Source organism: Ptychodera flava, chromosome 1, assembly GCF_041260155.1.
Source record: "Ptychodera flava strain L36383 chromosome 1, AS_Pfla_20210202, whole genome shotgun sequence".
NCBI classification, from domain to species: domain Eukaryota; kingdom Metazoa; phylum Hemichordata; class Enteropneusta; family Ptychoderidae; genus Ptychodera; species Ptychodera flava.
The window spans coordinates 41322748-41344962 of record NC_091928.1 but is presented as its reverse complement, the minus strand read 5'-3'; the positions used below and the strand labels follow the sequence as shown (position 1 = coordinate 41344962).

At 38.0% G+C, this 22215-nt stretch overlaps 3 long non-coding RNA genes across 3 annotated transcripts in view; 1 reads left to right on the top strand and 2 right to left on the bottom strand.

Moving 5' to 3' along the window:
• The window catches only part of LOC139137797 (uncharacterized), a 60393-nt gene extending 41602 nt beyond the window's left edge, over positions 1-18791 (bottom strand). Inside the window, exon 1 of the long non-coding RNA XR_011553446.1 lies at positions 18656-18791. This is a non-coding gene — a long non-coding RNA (uncharacterized lncRNA). The remainder of the gene's footprint in view (positions 1-18655) is intronic.
• Positions 4996-8721, bottom strand: LOC139137824 (uncharacterized). The gene is made up of 3 exons (XR_011553450.1): positions 8647-8721; positions 5277-5383; positions 4996-5096 (listed from the first exon to the last, which is right to left on the bottom strand). It is a non-coding gene; the product is annotated as an uncharacterized lncRNA (long non-coding RNA).
• Positions 5085-9492, top strand: LOC139137819 (uncharacterized). The gene is made up of 2 exons (XR_011553449.1): positions 5085-5261; positions 8607-9492. It is a non-coding gene; the product is annotated as an uncharacterized lncRNA (long non-coding RNA).
• Positions 18792-22215: the final 3424 nt, after the last annotated feature.

Genomic DNA, 22215 nt, shown 5'->3' with positions numbered 1-22215 from the left:
AGCAGACTTGTAGATCTAGAAATCTGGCCAAAGCACTGGAACCACTGCTGATAACAGATGAAATGATAGAGATAGCTGCCAAGTGGGAATAACACTGCAGTTGAAAGCTACATATGATACGGTTAAGTTTGAAGAAATTGAACATTTCTCATGAACCGTAAGTTGTTCTAAATATTTCTCATTTAAATCATCACAAAGGATGTTTCTAGCAATTTACTATTTGTTTCAATTTAATTTTATACATATTTTCAAAGACTTTATGTAATCTTTTTGTTAATTGTAAAACACTTGTCACAGAATTTAAGTGATCTTTTATTTATCATAAATGCATTATATACCATATCCCAGTAAATGCAAGTCTAAGACATTGGTGAACAATATTTTTGCTTTTGTGTACTCTTTTCATTGTAAAAATAATAATAATAACAACAATAATAATAATTTATTTATAAACCGTCTATATCCACTGTGATAAAAAGTGATCAGAAACCCTATAAAATTACACTACTAATTTTAAAAATGTAAAATATGCAAGTAAAATGAAAAAGCTCACAACTAATAGAAAAATATACAAGTACTAAAAATCTAACATGCAACAAAAACGTAATTTGCACAACAACTCATCTGGTAACCTTAAATCACCCCAAAAAAGTACATAAAATATTAACTAAATATAATTTAAAAAGTTTCATTTTAAGGTTTGATTAAAAAGAAGAGAGTGTAGGGGAGCATGGATCTAAAGTGGAAGATTGTTCCAAAGAACGGGGACTGCAACCTGAAGTGGGTCACTTCCATTACTTGCCAATATGTATACCTGCCGCCTATTGGGGTGGGTATTTCAGCAACTTGGTCTAAAATGGGGTATCAATTCCACTGTAAACCAGGCCGCACTCAATAAGCATTGATATCTCTTTTTCTGTGGCAGGGGAACCATGAAAGAGACCCCCTGGCTTTAGCCAAATGAAATATTGACTTGGTTTTACACACCGTCACTGATTGGTTATAGAACTCCATATATGAAGATTTTTGCCCATAGAAAATATCCAAAGAAAATGGCTCCACTCCTCCTCGTATTTATCATGACAGGTCAACCATGGCAACATTACAGACAACAGCAAGGCTTCTTGTGGTTGGGAATTTAAAAAAAATACCAGTCAGACCATAACTGCAGATAACTGATAATTTTAGAAGCTGGACCAAAATTTGGTGAGGGTGAAAGACATTTTCTTTCACCTAAATTTTCTAGTATTTCTAGGGAAATGTTTTTCAGAAATCATGGCTCGGCCAGCAACAATATAGGCAAAAATGCGGTATAGCGGTAGGCTTTACCGGTAACCCAGTTCTGCAAATACTTCCTTTTTACCCTGTAACGCTTTGCAAATTTTTACACTGTAACTTTTGACCTGGGTCAAAGGTCATAAAGGTCTAAAAATGGGGTTCTAATAACGGTATTTTAGGTCTAAAATGGGTCCTGGGATTTTGTGTGTGGCCGCACACCCATACAACTTCTCTGCAAGTAAGGCAGATCTGACCAACATGAGGCTTCATTGCGATGCTGGAGTCGAGAGTGCTGCATTGAGGCTCTTGGCCTGAAAGTGAACAGGAATCAAAGTATCAACAACCCCAATTTCTCTGACCCCCTTCTCAGAACTGGTACAGGCACAGTTTTCTGATCATTTAAGCAGAGAAAATTTTCTGACATCCAGGACCTAACCTCTGAGATACACAATTCAAGATTACTACCCTTGCAGCCTTGCCAATGTTGAAAGGTTACGTAAAGGGATCGAATCATCGGTATAAAAACTACAGACATCCATGACTAGAAACCCATTCTCCTAAAGGACATTGTTATGAGACACCTTGTACCCTAGTACTGATATCACGTAGAAATATTTACATGACATACTTCTGATTGCTTAAGAAACATGGTCATAATTCTGTGAAATAAAATACATTAAATCACAAAGTCAATGTACTTAAGAAAGTTTTATTACTTTCTTATATTCATTCCAGATATACTTCCCTTAATGTGGACTTTGTTTAACTGGCATAAAACTGCTATGACTTTGAAAACTGCCATATGATTTAAAGTGATAAACTTGTAAGATTCACCTATAGGACATGTCTCTGCATGACCAAAAATACAACATTTTGCTCTCTTCCTTATTGTATACACTCAACAAAGTTCAACGTCAGACATTAATTTACTACGGTACATGCTGATCATTCATTTTTTCTCCTTTCAGGAGATGGTGGGGGAGTTCAGCCAGTTACATTTCATGATGAAATAGAAGACGATGGTGATTGTAACATGGATTCAGTGGTAAGAGAAAATATATCATGAGTCTCAGACCTTCAAAGCTAATGTGACAAACCTATCTGGATAAAAAAATACAGTCAAGGACAGTGTGCTCACATTCGGTGTGAATTGCTCCATTCAAAAATATTTAAACCAGAAAAACAAGAATGACAAAAGCAATTAAGGTCTGCAACTTAGGTACTGGAAGTCAACTTAGGAGCATGCATGTCAACTTCTATAGCAATGGGACAAGCAGATTCTACGTACATTTATAAGCAAATGTCCTAAAATAATCAGCCAGAGAAGGCTTGACATAAAGAAAAGGTGGGAGAGAGGGGAAAAAATAATGTACAAAGGATCATGTAAAAAAATAATTCCACCCCATCACTCTTCTGGATCCCCCTCCCCAATATCAAAAGTTCCATCTCTTGGTATTGACCATGTTTACATAAAGAGCTACAATAGCCGGGATAGGCAGGAAATGTTAAAATATGTGAACTATTTGCAACCTTGAGGATTTTTTAATTAATGCTATCAGTGCTATCATTTGTCTTAAGCTTTTCCTTGCATCATGTCAAATTGGCAGGCACATGATTTTGTTAGGAAATATTTTAGATAGAACTAGCACTTGTTACTTGTTACTCTCAAGCAGTATTTGGAGGTACACAAGTATTTTCAGAAATGAAATGTCTGATGTAAATTAGTATTTCGATAAGGTGTATTGTTGTAATAATCACAGTGCCTCCTTGCAAGGGGGACTGTGTTGTATTTTTTCTTAAAACATGCAATATAATTATAAATCACGACTGTTGAAAAATTATTAAAATTTCTTCTATTCTGCTGAATACTAAGTCCGTATCAAAGTCTATAAGTTTATTGAGTCAAGGCACATTTTTGAGTCACTGGTGAGTCAGTTTGGTTGATAGGGAATACTGTAGAAAGATCAGCTGGGGTTTTTAACAAACATTAACACTGGATGTGAAATAAAAACGCTGGGTAATAAATATACCGGTATATCTTCAACACTATTCTTGTGAAAATGACCTCTAACCTTTGTAACATGTTAGTATGCAAGGGTATTCAATATTATAATGAATCGCGTGATCGAGAAGTGGGTAATAAAAAGTTACTCCCTATCTTAGTGTAGAGAGCTCACTTCGTATTTCTATAACTTTAGAATGCTAACTATTCATGGGTCACATGACACCATAAACTGCATCTGCAATATTATGTAAAGGAGCTCTATCTGTTAACAGCCTTGTACTTGTCTCAATTTGGTTTACTGACACACCTATGTACAATGCCTGCTGCTGCTGAATGCAAAGTTTTGGAAGAAATCAGTGAAGATTTCCTGTGTTGTACCATTTGTCTGGAGCAGTTCAAGTCTCCTAAAATTCTACCATGTCTCCATACATTCTGTGAGCAGTGTTTAGTCACACTGGTTGAGAAGACTGGATCTCTAAACTGTCCAGAATGTCGACAGCATTATCAGCTTCCTGTTGGAGAAGTGCCAGCGATAAAAGGCAACTCCTTTATGAGCGATCTGATTAAAATATTCAAGCAACAACTGGAGTCTATGCAGGGAACTGAGATCAACTGTGAAGCTTGTCAAGAAAATAGAGTCACTCACAGATGTATGGAGTGCAAACATTATATTTGTAACATTTGTGTAAAGGCGCATAGAAAACTGCCAATCACACAGACACATAAACTGATGACTATCCAAGAATATGAAACAGCAAAGTCAACAAGTCCTGTGACACTACAAACAGTGGAATATTGCAGAGTTCATAAAAAGAATGAAATTGAATTCTACTGTGACACCTGTCAGGTACCTGTCTGTACAGACTGCACTATAGTCACACATCGCATAACAGAACATGTACACAGAGACTTGAAAGATGCAGCAGATGAGTATCTTACAGAATTGAAAGCCATGGTTGACAAACTGAAAGTGAAAGAACAGGAAGCTGAAAAGAACAAACCCTGGCCAAGCAGATACACACTGATTTTACAGAACAGTACAGCAGAGAAGAAAGGAAGGTGAGAATGAAAGCAGAAGAAATCATCAAGAAAATAAAGAGAGAAGAGCGGAGACTGATAGATGAACTGAAAAACAATTACAAAATGAAAATCAAGAGAGCAGCTGCTGATATTGATGAGATGGAATTAAAACATGGAAACATCAAGAGTGCAGGCAATTACATAGAGACACTGATGCATCATGGGAATGCTGCTCAACTTCTCTCAACAAAGGTTGATGTTGGCACTCGCATCAGACAACTAATTACCATGGAAATTACCCCCGGTACAGTGAAGAATGAATGTGAGGACTTTATATTCACACCACATGATGAATTCTCTGAGCATGGAAGTCTGGGAATTCTTGAATCTCAAATACGACATTGAAATCTCAAAGTGTACAATTGAGAACATATTCCAAAAATCTCTGGAAAAGTGACTCTGCAGACCTACTGATCACAACTAGAGATTCCACTGAAAACAAGTCATCCCAAAACAAGAAGTGAAAGCCACGGTGAGAAAACCTGATGCATCATTGGATAACATCAACGTAGCCAATAACAGAGATGGTACACACATAGTTACAGTGGATGGATACAAAATTGGATTGGATACAAAATAACAAGTTACCATGACAATAGGAGATCAACCAATCAGGCTGTCCTGTCACCATACCTGTCATCAAAGGATTGCAGACAATGGCCGATTTGCATAAAAGATGGCGATGACGTCATAGGCGCAATGCATTGTTGTCCTCGGGTACAAGGGTCAGTTTCTAGAACATAAATATTTATGTAAAAGTAAACATGTCATCAGCGATTCCTGGGGCACAGTTGCGAGGTTGTAAACTAGAAGAGTTGTCTTTAGTAGAGCTGAAGAGATGGCTGAGATGCAGAAAATGTGCCAGTCTACAAGGGAACAAGCGAGAACACATTGAAAGGTATTTTTTTCCAACCTGTATGTTGAATTTTACAGATTTGTGTCGTGATGCCTCCACTTTCACAGCTAGTCTTGCGCTGGCCATGGTTGCTACCGTCATTGCTCCAAAATATGAACATTTTTCTGAAAGTGATGAAAAATTATCATTCACATATTTGTGATTTCACCGCAAATGATAATACTTTGGGTGTAAGAACTTGAGTTTTGTTCTTGACCGACCATTTCTGTGCTCACAGTGGTTTAAGCGCCTGTGTCTGTGCTAATGTGAAGCATAACTGCATCGAGGCCACTGCACTTCAAGTTTAAATACCGTAGTACCAGTTTTCGTAAGTTGTATGCAGGAGGATGTGCCGTTTTTACCTGCTACGTCTATTAGCCAAAAATCAAAACAAAACATGATTGCACTTGTTTGACTTCCCTAAACATAAAGTGACAGTGAAAGGAGCAGAAAATGCCCGTGTCAGCACTGTGGTAAGGACCGTACGGGTTTTGTAGTGTTTTTTCGGTGTCTCAATCGTGTACAATGTAAGCTTTGACGAATAGACTGGCCACAGTCCCACGTTCATCTTATATCTAATCACAGTAATCTAGCCTGGCGTAAGAGCGGGACTTGGGGACCAAATTAAATATTGCCGCATTTCGAAAAAACGAAAACAAAAACATGACAGAGTATGTCATGATGTACTTTGCTGAACTGTGTGATATATACTCTAGAGTGCAATAATTCCTTCACCACGCGCCATACTGCCTGGCGAGTGCATATTCTTGAGATCACAGTCCTACTCTCACGTTTGAGATACTGTTACAAAAAATATATAAGGTGGTGTTTTGATTTTTTGATAAGGTCAAACCATAGGGGAGCCAAGAAAAAACAAACAAACAAACAAAAATCAACAAACATGCATACAAATACATAAATATAAACAGACAAACATAAACAAATAGATAAACAAACAAACATACAATATCATAGAATGCTGAAAAAGTAACAAACATATAAACAAACAAACAAATGTATACACACATGCATATATATATATATAATATATATATAAATATATATATATATATATATATATATATATATATATATATATATATATATAATGTATGTGTGTGAGTGTAAGAGACAACAGCATATTGAAAAAAGATTGAAATGATTGACTGAACAGCTCATACCGACATGCGACGGCAGTACCACTACTCCTATACTTGTAGTGAAACAGCTGTTGCATGTTGAATATGTTGCATGAGCTGTTCAATCAATCATTTCTTCAATATGCTGTCTCTTACACTCACAAAAGTACACTTATATATGTATACATATATATATATATAAATATATATATATATATATATATATATATATATATATATATATATATATATATATATATATTTGTTTGTGCATGTGCATACATTTATTAGTCCCCACGGACACCGTCCGGGGGGACTTATAGGTTTGGTCATGTCCGTGCGTGTGTGCGTCCGTGCGTGCGTGCGTGCGTGTGTGCGTCCGTCCGTTCACGCAGATATCTCAGAGATGCAAGAAGCGATTTCATTCAAACTTGGTACAAGGATTACTTCATATGTCATACAGATGCACGTCGATTTGTTTTGTGATACGATCCAATATGGCCGCCAGGCGGCCATTTTATTACGATTTTTTCATGTACAGAGCCATAACTCAGACATGTTTCAACCGATTTTATTCAAAGTTGGTACAAGGACATTGACCAATGTCATAGATATGCACGTCATTTTGTTTTGTGATACGATCCAATATGGCCGCCAGGCGGCCATTTTATTACGATTTTTTCATGTACAGAGCCATAACTCAGACATGTTTTAACCGATTTTATTCAAAGTTGGTACAAGGACATTGACCAATGTCATAGATATGCACATCATTTGTTGTGTGATACAATCCAATATGGCCGCCAGGCGACCATTTTATTACGATTTTTTCATGTACAGAGCCGTAACTCAGACATGTTTCAACCGATTTTATTCAAAGTTGGTACAAGGACATTGACCAATGTCATAGATATGCACATCCATTTGTTTTGTGATACAATCCAATATGGCGGCCATTTTATTACGATTTTTTCATGTACAGAGCCATAACTCAGACATGTTTCAACCGATTTTATCAAACGTTGGTACAAGGACATTGATCATGTCATAGATATGCATGTTGATTTGTTTTGTGATACGATCCAATATGGCCGCCAGGCGGCCATTTTATTACAATATTTTCATATACAGTGCCATAACTCAGACATGTTTTAACCGATTTTATTCAAAGTTGGTACAAGGACATTGACCAATGTCATAGATATGCATGTCAATTTGTTTTGTGATACAATCCAATATGGCTGCTGTGTGGCCATTTTATTACGATTTTTTCATATGCAGAGGCATAACTCAGGCATATCTCAACCGATTTTATTCAAAGTTGGTACAAGGACATTGACCTATGTCTTACATATGTACGTCAATTTGTTATGTGATACGATCCAATATGGCCGCTAGGCAGCCATTTTATTATGATATTTTCATGTACAGAGCAATAACTCAGACATGTTTCAACGGATTTTATTCAAAGTTGGTACAAGGAGATTGACTAATGTCATACATATGCATGTCAATTTGTTATGTGATACGATCCAATATGGCTGCCTTGCGGCCATTTTATTACGATTTTTTCCTGTCGAAGGCCATAATACTCTAAGGCATATCTTAACCGATTTTATTCAAAGTTGGTACAAGGACATTAACCTATGTCATACATATGTATGTCAATTTGTTTCTTGATATGATCCAATATGGCTGCATGGCAGCCATTTTGTTACAATTTTTTCGTGTCCTTAGCCAAAACTTGGGCATGTCTCAATTAATGAAGAGGACTCTATCCTCTTAGGACATGTAATCAAAGTACCCATTAACAAGTGGGGACTGTGTCATCAACGATGACTTGTTTGTTCGTATGTTTGTTCTTTATTAAACATTCTATGATATTGTGTTTGTGTTGTTTATGTAATTGTTTGTCTGTCTGTGTGATTATTATTTATTTATGTATTTGTTCGTTTGTATGTTTGTTTATATTTTGTTTGTTTATTTATTTGTTTGTTTTTTTCTTGGCCCCCTGTTGGCAAACTAGGTTAAACTGACAGCGTCTGAATGATGTTTTCTCAAAGATAGTTTTTCAATCCTAAAAAGAAGTTCAAACCTGTGTGTATGATATAAACTTTGACTAATTCTTTCAATTAAATTTCTAAAATGCTATATTGAGATACAGGTCCTTGCCTAGATAATGAAGTATCCTTTGTTTTTATTTTCATAGAGTGTACCTGTATATTGGTCATGGATGCGATGAGCAGTACCTGTTTGACCCTGATGGAGTCACCAAAACTGGAGTTTGTAATGTTCCAGTTTCCATGATCACTGTGGATCATTGCTCACATACCCTCCTGCAGGTGGATGGACCAGAAATTTGAGTAGTCTTCCTGATCTTACAGATAGCGCTATCTTTGACTATTTCATTTCAAAGTGTGACAACTGCCTGAGTACAGCAAGAAAACACAGAGACAGTGGTTGGAATTTCTATAAAAGTAACCATGTGAAGGATATTTTACTTCATGACAGTGAACATCAGTCATTATTACTTATAAAATCAATGGTTGTAATCATATTCCAAAACTGACAATCCAGTACCCCACAGTAAACTGTATTCCACCCTAATTCTTTTAAATTTGATTTCTGGTAAAATACTTGGTAAGAAATGTGTTTGTAAAGCAGGGTTGGGTGGGTATTGCAAACATGTAGCAGCCACTGTGTTTGCTGTCATGGATTTCCAGAGATGTGGATTAACTGAAATACCAGAAACTACAACCAGCACCTAGAAACTACAACACACCACCATCCTTGTGTCTAAGGAAACACAGCTGTAAAATTTGACTCAATTGACTGGATAAAATATGACTATGAATGTGACTGTCGTCCATGAAAACGGAAAGATAATTATAATGCCTGTCCAACAGAAGAAAAGACTGTCACTAAGAGAAAGTAAAGCAGCTTGCAGACTTTCTAGGTGCCTGTTCTAGATTATTATTATTATTATTAGACTCTATTTTAACTCAATAAACTGTTGAGCCTCAGGCTCTTCTCACACAGAGACGAGTATAACAACATTTACAATATTTACATTAAAAAATAATTCAGGAAGAAAACTTTATAACTCTATAAAACTTTGAAAAAAAATGTAAAAACACTACAAGTAAAAAAAAATCTAAAAACAAATAAAAAATTACAGAAAAGTAAGATTATCCCATCTATTTGAAAAAATGGCACTTGCAATTTCTTTTGAAGGATAGAAGTGAAGAGCTAGATTTTATCTCTCCAGGCAAAGTATTCCATATTTGAACCCCGTTGTACATAAAACTTATTGTGAAAAATTGGGCTCTATGCCCTGGAATATACATATCTTCTCTGTTTGCAGACCTTGTGTTAGGTCCATGGATCTGCCTTACACCTCTAAAAATGTTAAGATAATCAGGAGCAAGGTTATTCAGAACTTTGTACATTAAAACTGATTCATTGTATGAAACTCTTTCACCACCTTACCAACCACCTTAAGGATTTAAATAAAACATAACTCGGAGTATTAAAATCTTGATCTAAAATCACTCTAGCAACAGTTTTCTGCTGTCTTTCTATACAAGATAAAAGAGTGGTTGAACAATGACTCCATATGTACGAACAATAATCAAAATGAGGTAAAATGAAACAATTATAAAACGTCAACATTGCTTTTTTAGTTAAGAATGATCGTATACGCTTTAACTGTAAAAGCTTAAAAGCAACTTTACCACGGGTCAAAGTATCATCAATTGACAGACCTAAAAGGTTTTCTTGCTTAACACATTCAAGCTGCTCGCATTACAAACAACTTTTATACATTTGTCTGTTCTAGATTTTTTCTGGGAGGTTCCGATGACCATCACCTTGGTCTTTTCTATGTTTATACACATGTTATTATTACAACACCAGCTCAAAATGGATGCCATGTCACCATTGAGCTTAGTTTCAAGTTCTTGGATATTGTGGCCAACCGCCTGTGCCGCTGTGTCGTCAGCATACATATTGATTTCTGAATTGTCTAAAGCTAGGGGGAGATCATTAATAAAAAAAAGGAAGAAAAGAGGACCTAGAATGGAGCCCTGAGGGACACCAACACTAAGTGGAAGAGCGTCACTCAAGGTCCCATTAAAGCTAACTGACTGGGATCTATTTGTTAAATATGATGGAAGGAAAAAAGGAGTTTTGGAGGAACACCCATTAAGTTTCAGTTTTTGCAGCAATATATTGTGATTAACGAGGCCAAATGTCTTCCTGACAGTTTCGCGGTGACTTTTTTCTCCTCGCCTACGGCATACGCATTAGTCTGCTAAATTTCGTAATGGCTGTATTTGACTGCGTAATTTCACTTCAGCACTCGATTGATGAAAAAACTGACTGCAAAATACAGTGTGTCGTTCAAAAACCTACACTACATATTCGGATTGTACGATGTAAGATTATTTTAATGAAAACTTTAACGAACAACTTGAACAAGTGGGCATTGTTTCAAACATGCTGAAACGTAACAGCGAAGGGTATACATGCGACCGTCAAAACACATCGGGCAGCATGGAGGTAGCAGATACCTCCATGGTTAGAGTTATGGCAGCTTATCCAAACACTTCTGCAGTGTTCAAAATTTATCAGGATTCCGACGAGCTCTAGCGATGAAAATCTCCCTGGCACAGTAAAATCGGCATTCACCTATTGCGGGCCTTCCATGCTAAGTAACATCAAATTGTCCCCGTGATCGTCCTTGAGTCTGCTGCGTCTGGCCGTCTTTATTCTGTTTTAGCAGCTGAAGCCTCCCTCACACGGAATAGATGACACGGGCACGACGAGCGCCATGCAGGCCAACTGACTAAAAGCAGGGTAGAGTTCACTATATTCTTGAACAAGTAGTCGACATGATTCGTCAAAATTGGGATTTCCGTGCGCTCTCAGTGAGAACTTTATTGGTCTGAAATCTCGGCGCAGGGAATCAACATCGATAGGCGAGATTGCATCATCACGGTTTGCAAAGTGCGTTGCCACGGTATCCAGCAAATCTGTGCAATAGTCTCACAGTTCCATGTCTCTTTCGGGAAACTTACTTGCATTGAGAATTTTTTCCAAACACGTTAACATATCGGCACAATCTTGGGGAAAACGCTCCTCCATTCTTACGATCAGGAGCTGAATAAAATCACGACGACAGTTCTGGTGGCCTACAACATGATTGTGCGCAGCTTGCGTGAGTATCTGGCCACGGTACAGATTATTGTCGCTTTCGAATTCTCATTGGAATTCACTTTCGTGTTCGCCAATGTCGTCTAGCAGTTCCTGAAGTTCTGCGCTGGTGGCCCGAATCATGGGCTCAATCACAGACAGATTTACAGAGTCATGTTGAAATACAAAATTACATCAGTGGATGACCGGAATGACATCCATTAACATTGATGTGGTTGCGACAAATGAATACTGTTTAATCTGTTTCAGTAAACCATTTGCAGTTGCGTTGTTTTTTTTACGATTTTCTTCTTCAAACTCTAGTACCAAGGCAGGCCAGTTTTCGTGTATCGCACGTACTGCTCGCCCGAGAGATAACCATCGAACAGAGCATGGTTGTTTCAAACTTTGAAAGTCATTATTATCCAGAGTTTTATTCAGTTCTCGAAGGCGTTCATACCTCACGGCAGAATACTCAAAGAAATTGTAGATATTATTGACCACTTTCTTGTACTGGCAATTTTCTCAACACCATGACTGGCATCAGAGGCAACGAGAGCAAGTTTGTGAGCCACACAATGCATGTGTATTAGATACAAATTTCGTTGTTTCAGCCGAACACGAACACCGTTGCGACGGCCCTGCGGCTCGTGTGAGACAAAATATCCCCAACTCGTGTGAGAAATCTGATCCCAGGTCCTTGGGGGTGTGAGATTCTATTCTCAGAACAGCACGCTGTTATCATCGGAGACTGACTGGGCCCTCTCTGTGAAACGCTGTACTTTTCGTGAATGTAGCGACCCTGATGCATCTCTGTGATCATCAGTCTTGAGTATGCCTTTTGACAGCGGATTTCTGTACATCAGCCGAACCACGGGTAAATGCATTCCGCTTTCCATTTTTTTCACATAATTGGCAGTACAGCAGTGTCTTGTTGTTGATTACATCAAAACGTAACCATGGATATTCAGTCTTCCACTGCTCTTGGTAGCCTGCGTGTGGTTGTGGACGGGATTTTTTGGTAACCGGTGCATCATCATCACGGCTCACGGTTTCACTGTGGCGCTGATCCCCTGTTGTTGTATCGGCGACAACAGGACAATACGTCGTGGATTCCGACATGGGTTCAATTTCACTGCGCTTCTCCATGTTCTCCATGTTGGGTTGCCCAGTAGTGTCTTTCGATTGACCCTCTGAATCATTTTTTCACGGACTCGTGGAGCAAAGTTGAAAGAAAATAGAGTTGTTTGCTTCGACGCCATGCTGCATGTGTGCTTTGATCAAATTTGGGGACAGTGAGACGCGATGAGAGTGCACAGTTGGCATTTAATTTGTTGCAACATTTCTGTCAATCACTCACTTTGTGTCATAAGTTTCAGAAACTATCGCTCGCCTGAAAATTAGCAACGTAGTTCATAGGCACAGCTGACATGATAACGTGCCTTTGAACTATGATGCCGATTTTTCAGACCACGCCCAGAGAATCCGAAACTTTCCACACAAAATGAGTGATTGACAGAAATGTGTTGCAACAAATTTAATGTCAAGCGGGCACTCATCTCGTCTGGTTGTGGCCTAAGCTCAGTCCCGGGTAGTGCTTTTGGAAACATTTTACTGTTATCCTTTGCGTATAGAAAACGCATAACAATGCAAAAAATGTGTAGAGAGTCAATTTCAATGCGTAAATACGCACGATTTTTGTGTAAACGCGAACTCTGCCTGAAGTCTATCAACAAAGCCCAATAAGGTTGCCTTTGTCAATTTCTTGATACCATAAATTTGTAAGGTAAGTAAGAGCTGTTTGACAGGAATGAAGCTTACGAAAACCAGATTGATTGTTGGACAATAAGTTGTGACAAGAGAGAAAATCATAAAAATGGGTGTGAACATGTCTTTCCAATAGCTTAGAAAGAACAGGTAAAACTGAAATCGGTCTGTAGTTTGAGACATTATCGATTGCACCTTTTTTGAATAATGGTGTAACTTTGGCAGATTTCCATTGTTGTGGAAAGGAACTGGATGTAATTGCATAGTTAAAAAGTACTGTGAGGCTTGGAGTAATCTAATTGGCTCCAATCTTTAAAAAGCGTGCACCTATAACGTCTAAACCAGTGGATTTCTTGCAATTTATACCAGACCAGTAAGAAATTTCAAAATTTCTGATTCATCTAACACAGGTATCTTTAGCAGATTCTTTGATATAAAATCTTTTAATTTGTGCATAAAACTATCACCATTGTAATTGATTTGTTTGATATACTTGGACGCTATATCTGTGAAAAAATTATTGAAAGCATTGGCCATTTCTTTATGTTCCGATATCTCAATGCCCTCACTGGTATGCAGTGGTAAGAAAAGTGGGATTCTTTGAATTTGATTTCAGAGAAAAATGTTTAAAAACTTCCAGAACTCATTCGAATACTTGTCAAGCATACTGTTGTAAAACTCCTTTTTCACCGTTCTAATTAAATATGTAACTTTGTTTCTCCAATGTTTATATCAATCATGTGATTTACCCTTTTTGTATTTATCTCTAATTTTAATTGCTGGATCTATATCCTCATTCCACCATTCTGGAAATGTCGGATATTTGACACGTTTTTCTCTAATTGGCACATGCTTATAGAAAAATCAATGCTGGAAAAACACAGGAAATATTCGATCTTGTGATAAAAATTTGCAAACAGCGTATACACTGCAGTACTTCCAGTCGCTCAGAGAAGAGTTGTTAACGCGATCTGTCTGATCTCTGATCTGTGTATCTTGTACAACACACTCAAGTCATTGTCATTGTCGAGTGTAGCTGCCGTCACACAAATTATGAGTTTGTCTTGTCTTTTCATTTCATTACCGGATCAGATCCTGATTTGACACATGACTTGAATTGGGCACAACACCGTTTCATGATCACCCCGATCACGGCGAGGCCGATAGACTTGCCCAAGCATTTTAGGCATATTTATGTCTTAATAAAATAATTAACTAATAATTTTTCAAAATGACATGAGCACAATGCGCTCATGTATGGTATGAACCGAGTGCGAGTGACCACTTGGTCGTAAATATAAATGACCTGACTTGACCTGACGACATGCATTGATCTCGCTAATGGAACGATTGTGCGATATCGAACTGGGTGACTGGCTGGACTTGTCTGAAGTTTATTGGTTTTACTGTAAATGTTAGATCTTAGTCAAAAAATTCTTTCAAAAAACTTTGCCGCCGGCCGTGGCAGCTGAGCTTTCTTCTGAGGGTAAAATCACAGTCCCTCGTTGTCCGAGTATAGGCCATGTACTCGGAGTATACAAGTCCGAGTAAGCAGTTTTACTTGGAGTATGCATGTCTGAGTACTCGGACTTGTAGGTCCAACTCGGTTTTGGAAATCGGAGTGTATGGTTATGAGATACTCCTACATACCTGAGTGGCTAATGTATAGTGGATGCACATTGCCTGGCTCATATCATGAATTGCAGACTGTAACAGAGTAACTTATTTTACCTTAAGAGTTTACGTTGTGATGAAAGAAATAGACTAAATTTTAAATGTTTGATTGACTTAACAGACGCAATAATTATTGTAATTTTGTAGCTGGAAGACATACCGGTAGTCTCACAATGGGCTCTTAGTTTCAGTGTAATTCTAGGCCTGATTTTAGTGCGTCTCAGTAACTCCCGTATTATGGGAGGACGTACCAGTAGTTTCTAATTTTGCGTCAAAAGACACTAGAACACAATCTGGGAAAAACACTGGAATTCCCTTGCAAAATAAATTGACTCCCGTTTGTAGTTGGTCCACGGACTTTTTAGGTGTAATTTTATACTGGTCCGGGGTAAAAAAATCACGCCGATCAGCGTAATTTTCAGGCCCTGCATACGTGCGCATGCACAGTTATTTACGCACGTCTTCTGCGCCTGTCCGTCATATACCCTGTTCAATATTGACCACTTTGCGTCGGTGTAGGGCTGGTGCTGGGCCGGGGCCTACGTAAAATAAACAAATGTGGACACACTGCGTTGGCCTTGGGCCGACACAGTTTGGTCCCGGTGAGAAGGGGGGTTCAGGGCCGACGCAAAATTTGGTCCGATGCTAATCACCTGTGTAGACACATTACGTCGGCCCTGGTCCCAGTTGAAGCCCTCACATGTTCATTTTGAGTAACGCACTGGCGCGTAGAATATGGCGGTTCGTGGGACTATCTGGAGCTGGAGCACGGAGGAGACATAAAATGAAGAGTGATAGTCATATTTGCCCTTCTTGTGCGTAAAAACCGCCGGAAAATATGAACAGTAGAAACAGCGCGCCAGTATTCAAATACGTCATCTTGAACCTTGACAGGTCAGAGGTCACAAAGGACGACAAATTTCAAATTTACGTCGGCCCATTAATTCAGGTACTGGTAAGTGCGGACATGGACCAAATCTGTTCCCAAAAGGAGGATTATTGGCACCATTTTACAAGTGGTATAGCCACAAACTGATGACGTCAAAGATGTGCATACTTATGGAAATGAGGTCAAAGGTTACGTTCTAAAAGGGGCGATAAATTATTTTTGGGGTAAGAGTTAGGAATGGGGGCTTGGAAACTTAGGGGGAAATGATTGAAAAGAAGGGTCCCAATTTTTTACTATCTTCACTCCTTTCCCTCATTTTGTAGTATCCTATTACTCTATCCACGTCTTCTTCAGCCAGCCTGATACCTATGTGGAAGCAACGGTTGATTAAGGGAGAGGAGTGTTATTTTTTATTTACATTTTTTTACACAATCACTATTACCGCTGCCGGGGGTCGAACCCAGCACCTCAAGCATGTGAAGCACTACCTATAACCTGTACTCCACGAGAACAAGTTGCGAGAAAGGGATGCAATGTTTCATATAAACGTTAGGATGATAATGCTAAGCAGGAACTGATTAATTTATAATGTTCACTTGTAATGATTTGAAAGTCTTTTACGCATTTTCCTTCTTTTATTGAATTTATGCCTCTGCATTGATTGCTTTATTGCCTGTCTTTATTTTTTTCTCTGCATTGTCGTGTTTGTTGTGCAGATTTGTTATTGTTTGAATATTTTTCATATTATTTGTTGTATTTGCACAGTTCAAGTATAAAATTGTCACTTGTTTAGGATGTTTTATATGTTGAAAACTTTGTGTTTGACATTTATTATTGAATTTGTCATTTGCTGCCTTTTTTACAATACGAAAGGTGTGTGTTCCGTTTTTGACAGGATACACTTTTATATAAAAGTGGTTCATCACTCAACGTGTATGAAATGCAATATTTCATTGCTATTGTAGATGAAAACGTGAACAACAATTTGTTGGATATGCCACAGAAATAACATAAAAATTCCACCCATCGACGAAGTGAATTAAGTACAAAAGCAAACGAAATTCGCTGCCAATATAATGATTTAGGGTCCATATACTGTCACTAGCAAGAACTTTGTCTGGTTTGTGAATTCCCAGTGTCACACATCAGCGGCAGTGGCCTCCTGAGTTGTAAACTTAGGCGTGATATTAGTTTTTAGACCGTCTCAAAACATTTGGCATAATATGGTGTTATGTGCAGAGTTGCAATGAATTGATGAAGGGGACTGTAAACTTGAAGGACAGAGAATTGAAATATGTTGAACAAGTAAAATCCAAGCCTTAGCTTTATCGCTGAAACGCCTCCGCCCTATGAACTCATAAAGATGAGTTGGAAATGAGTCTGAAGATGTGAAGCCAATCCAAGTTCGCATGGCATGCATCCACATGCCTTCAAAGGTGTTGGTGTGGGCGAAGGTTTGAGGATCCACAAAATGAAGACAATGATTAGCGGTGAAATGAGAGAACTGAGGAGACTTGGACAACGAAGAATAAGCCCCCTACCATTCATCGGAATAATACTGGAACCTGTAGGAACAAATCGATAAAGCATTGGCATTACTACGCCGGTCAGCAGAAATTAAAAAGCAAGCACAAATATCGCGACCAATGACTCCAATCACCAAATGTCTGTCACTGTGTCGACTCAAGCTGTATTTGGACTTCCGGAACTTGAATTCATTATAGATGGTTTTTTTTACATCCGTGTATTCATTAATTTCCATAATACAGCCTGGCTAAAAATATATTGGGAGGCATGATCGCAAAGATAAAGGAAACAAATCTGTGGAGTTTGAACTAATGTAAAGGTGTGATTTTCGGTCTGTGGAAGAAGTAATGCAAATGAAAACATACAAAGATTTTTTGGCCGTCATATTGATTATTATTTGCATTTGAATGAACTCTGAATTCTGTTATGTAACTGTGTGCCGTCTTTGGCAACGGCTATATTGAAAAGGGGTCAATATGGCCATTGCCGTCAGGGTCAGTTTGTACATGACAACAAATTTGATGAATAAAACGTGAGAGGGGACATATTGTACCCGGAATGAGACGGAATTATTGCCGCGATCACATGAACTAACTAACCCTAACCCTAAAAAGTCTGTGATGGTCTTCATTTGCTTGATTTTGTGTCAGGTGAAGCACAGTTGGAGCCAGAAATTGGGTTAGCTGACCAAATTGTCGGAACTCCGCTCGCTTCGCTCGCTCCGTTCCGACAATTTGGTCAGCTAACCCCAATTCCTGGCCCCCACTGTACTTCACCCGATACAAAAACTAAGCAGTCGGAAATTGTGACAGTGATTTGAAGAAAGTGCAAATTTATATCATTTTAACCTTATTAGTTAGTCAGTGCCGCAATTACGGGGCGTCTGTGTTTTGTGTACGGCGATTTTGACGTCATCAGTTTGTGGCTACACACTTGTAAAATGATGCCGGATTATTTTGCGTCGGCCCAAATTTCAGTTGGGTTGCCAATGTGAACAAGGCTACAGGAATAGGGGGATCAAAATGAGGCAATTGCCCCACCCCCTCGGGCACAGTTTCATGGCAAACATGGCTAATCCCCCACATTTGTCCGTGGGGTGGGGGTGGGGGTTTACATTGACTGCCGCATTACTGAACTGATCATATATCTCAACTCGAAGAGAATGGGGAATCAACAGTTGTGTGTGCAAAATAATGTTTTAAAATTACCTGCATATCCTCTATTATCTCTAGTCATGAATGGTTTAAAATTTTCAATCAATGAACCAAAATCACGCCTTCATGAAGTATATTATATCCAATTTCAGTACGAACACGATGTTGACCCGACGCCATTATGATGAACTGTGACAGAGCTTGTGCAGAGGGCGCTATGGCACAGCTACATGTTGAGAGAAGCTTCGACGAGTATACAGGGGGGGGGGGGGGGGGGGGGGTAAAAAGATAGAATGATCGGTGACTCTTGTACATTTACTTGTGAGCAGTATTAAAGGACGATTTCATGTCAGCTTTCTACAGTTGTTTAATTCATGTTTAGACATTCGTATCCTCACAAGAACATTTTGCCTGTATATATAATTTATCCGCAGAGTGTTTCCGTTTGCTTATAATAAATAAAATGTAGTATTAGGGCTGCAATATCAAAAAAGACTACAAATTTACACTGGTTTTTCGTCTGCACTTTATATTTTCCCCCGACTTTAAAATTTGCTTTTTGTAATTGAAAGCAGGGCGGCAAAATTTGGTAAATGCACACGGTAGTTCTAAATCCACAACAAAATGTTAAGGGGTAGGATTGTTCAGACTCCGGTGTTCACGGTGCGTATATTCAACCTTTATTTTCCAAGCTGACCAGAGAATGTGAAAATGACTTTTGAAAAATCGAGGTCAATATGGAAGGCGGTATTTTTCATTCGTGACAAATAAACCAAGTTCACTCTAATTTTACTTCTTTTTTTTCAAAATTGTATGTCTTTGTATACTTTTTATCTTAGTGTTGTATTGTTTTACTAGCAATGAAGTTTGGTGTTGTTTTATCACGTATTTACTTTTCTGTAGCCGGTCAACTTTCCTTTGACACGTTCAATTTTATCCGATTTTTTAAACGGAGGAAGGCAATCTGTGCATTGATTTTCTTGATATTTTGTTTTGATTGTGATATTTGTACTGATGACGAAAGAGATGATTAAATCAGTATCGAAATCAGTTGTGCAAAGTCTCACCGTTTTCTTGTTGACAGACAGCTAGCAGCTGCAGAACTTGTGGTAAGCAAAACGTGAGTGGTTTCGGATAGGTTTTCTTTAATCTTACAGCGTTGCATTGTAGTCCAATAATAATTTTCTTATTGGTTTAAGCAGCAAAACAATGGCGACGACAACAGCTTTTATGTATCAATTCGCGTTTGAAGGGCACAGTGTGTTGACTGTATGTATACTGTCGACATTTATACTGGGGCTTCTCGGGTCTGGTGTATAGCGCCCTCAATGTTGAATTCTGTTAAGTGCAATCGTTCATACATTAAGTCGGAGAGCTTGAGTTTCTGATTCAGTTTTAAGCTAATAACACTAAGATATGGAGACAAATTTTTCAGCATAAACCGAAAACAAAGTAGTATAGAATATGAAATTATATAAATTGAAAACTCTAATAATAATTTTACAACGCTTCCATCCAGAACTTCGTAATTAATTATCAATATGCCCTGAAAATTGTGACCATACGCATTCTATTTTTTAACTCTCATATTTCTCATTCAGGCATAGATTGATTGAACACTGATCTTGCATAGGGCTGTATCAGCTTTTATATAGCATGTAAAGTTTTTGAACTTACTAAGACATTGTAATACAGGGAAAGTGGCTTCACCCATCACCTACCTCGTCTTCTATGTGCTTTAATGTGTTGTGTGTCTACATTGTGTCTTGGCTATTATTGTGAAAATTAATAAATAGGTTGTTAAAGGGATATAATCGTCGGAACTGCGCCTGTGCGAGTTTCTTGTTTTCAAACTGTATTTCGTGCACGATATCAAGGTGCATTTCATCATCATAGCTGCAACATTTAAGGGATGATAGATTATAACAGACATGTTTTAACTGTCATCAGTCACCTTTGTACCGTGGAGACATTGTTGCCATGGGTCGTATGGGTCCCATACGACCTTTGAGCGCGGTTCCGACGACTATATCCCTTTAATTTTAAGGTAAGGCTGCATTCACAAAAAATAGGAAGGAAGGTTGGAGGAATTCTGGGGGGACTGAAGATTTCCTCTGCCTAAAGGGGGACCTGAACATTTTTTGGTTCCCTTTTTTTACAATTCCAAGTTTTGATGGATAATTTAATGAAATTTTAATAAGATTTTAACCCTTTGAACCTGGCTTGGACATAATGTCCCATGACGTCATAGAGTACCAGGGGGTCAGGGTGCAAAGGGTTCATATCATCCATTGTTCTAATGTTAGTAATAATTAACAAGATCTAGCACCATTTTGTCACATTTCAGTACTTTTGTGTAGAATACTTCTAAAAATGTATGAATTTTTGTAAAAAAACAAACAAGTAGGCCAAGTATCAGAGCAGAAGCTGCAACTGTTGATATTTTTTTCAATATTTTTGTGCAGTAATCAAATACAGTTCTTGCTGTCTCCCTACAGCATCCTAAAACATGCAAATTCAGTTTGTTGACAAAGCCTGTATATATGAATATTGGGTGATAATTGAATTAGAGTCCAGAGTGAAAATCATTTTGTCAATGATACAAATGCAGGGTACATATTCACAGGCTGTGTTTGCAAGCAAAACACTGGACAGTTCAATATGCTGTAGGAAGTAGAACAACTGTACTTGTATGAACTGAACAAAATTATTGTCAAAATTGTCAAAGGTCATACAGCTACTGCCCTGCTACTGCCTATACAGGCGGTACATGTCATTGTCATTGCATACATGAACAGCAGTGACAGAGATAGCTCTGACTATGAAGTAGCTGAAGAAGAGTTCAGGTCATGTCATGTCAGGTCATGATGTTCATTATAGTGAAACATACTTGGGCACAAGATCAGGCAAGAGGGCAACCCATAGAAGACAAGGAGACTTAAAAGTTATCAGGTAGTTTTGAATTCTGGCATATGAGAATAATCAAATATTAAAGAAAAAAGATGGGGTCAACATGTTTGATTTTCTAAATTATCACATTCTCATCGTAAAATAACACAAAAGTAAAACTTTGTACTGTAAAGACTCTATGGTAATTTAAATGAAAAAGAGTGTGATTAAATGGAATTATTTTAATTTTACCAAGTTCACCATTATTAAACCAAACGTTTCAGAGATTAAAACATTTATTTGGTGCAATTTTTTCACCTTTCAGTATTGTCAATTTTGTAAAACTTATAAGTAGCCAGGAATTCATAATTTGCATACTCTCTCATGTTCGTCATTTTGTCTGCTCTTCAGCAGGTGCCATTGGTCTGGCCAGATCGAGTTGGATTAACTCAAGTCGGCTTTGACTGATAAATCAAAAAGTGTACTTGTGTGTTTAAAAATGAATCAATTTAAGAATTTGCCTCAGGAATATGGCTCTACAAAGTGCTAATAACAGGTAGTGTTGAACATCTGCGAGCAGAACTGCCCAATGCTTTTATTTTTCCTTTGCGTGCATCCCTAATAAATATGTGGCTATATGAAAATGGGGGTATTTGAATACCGTATTTGTGATCATATACATGTAGATGACGGGGGACTTGATAATTTTCAAGAGTATCAAGGGA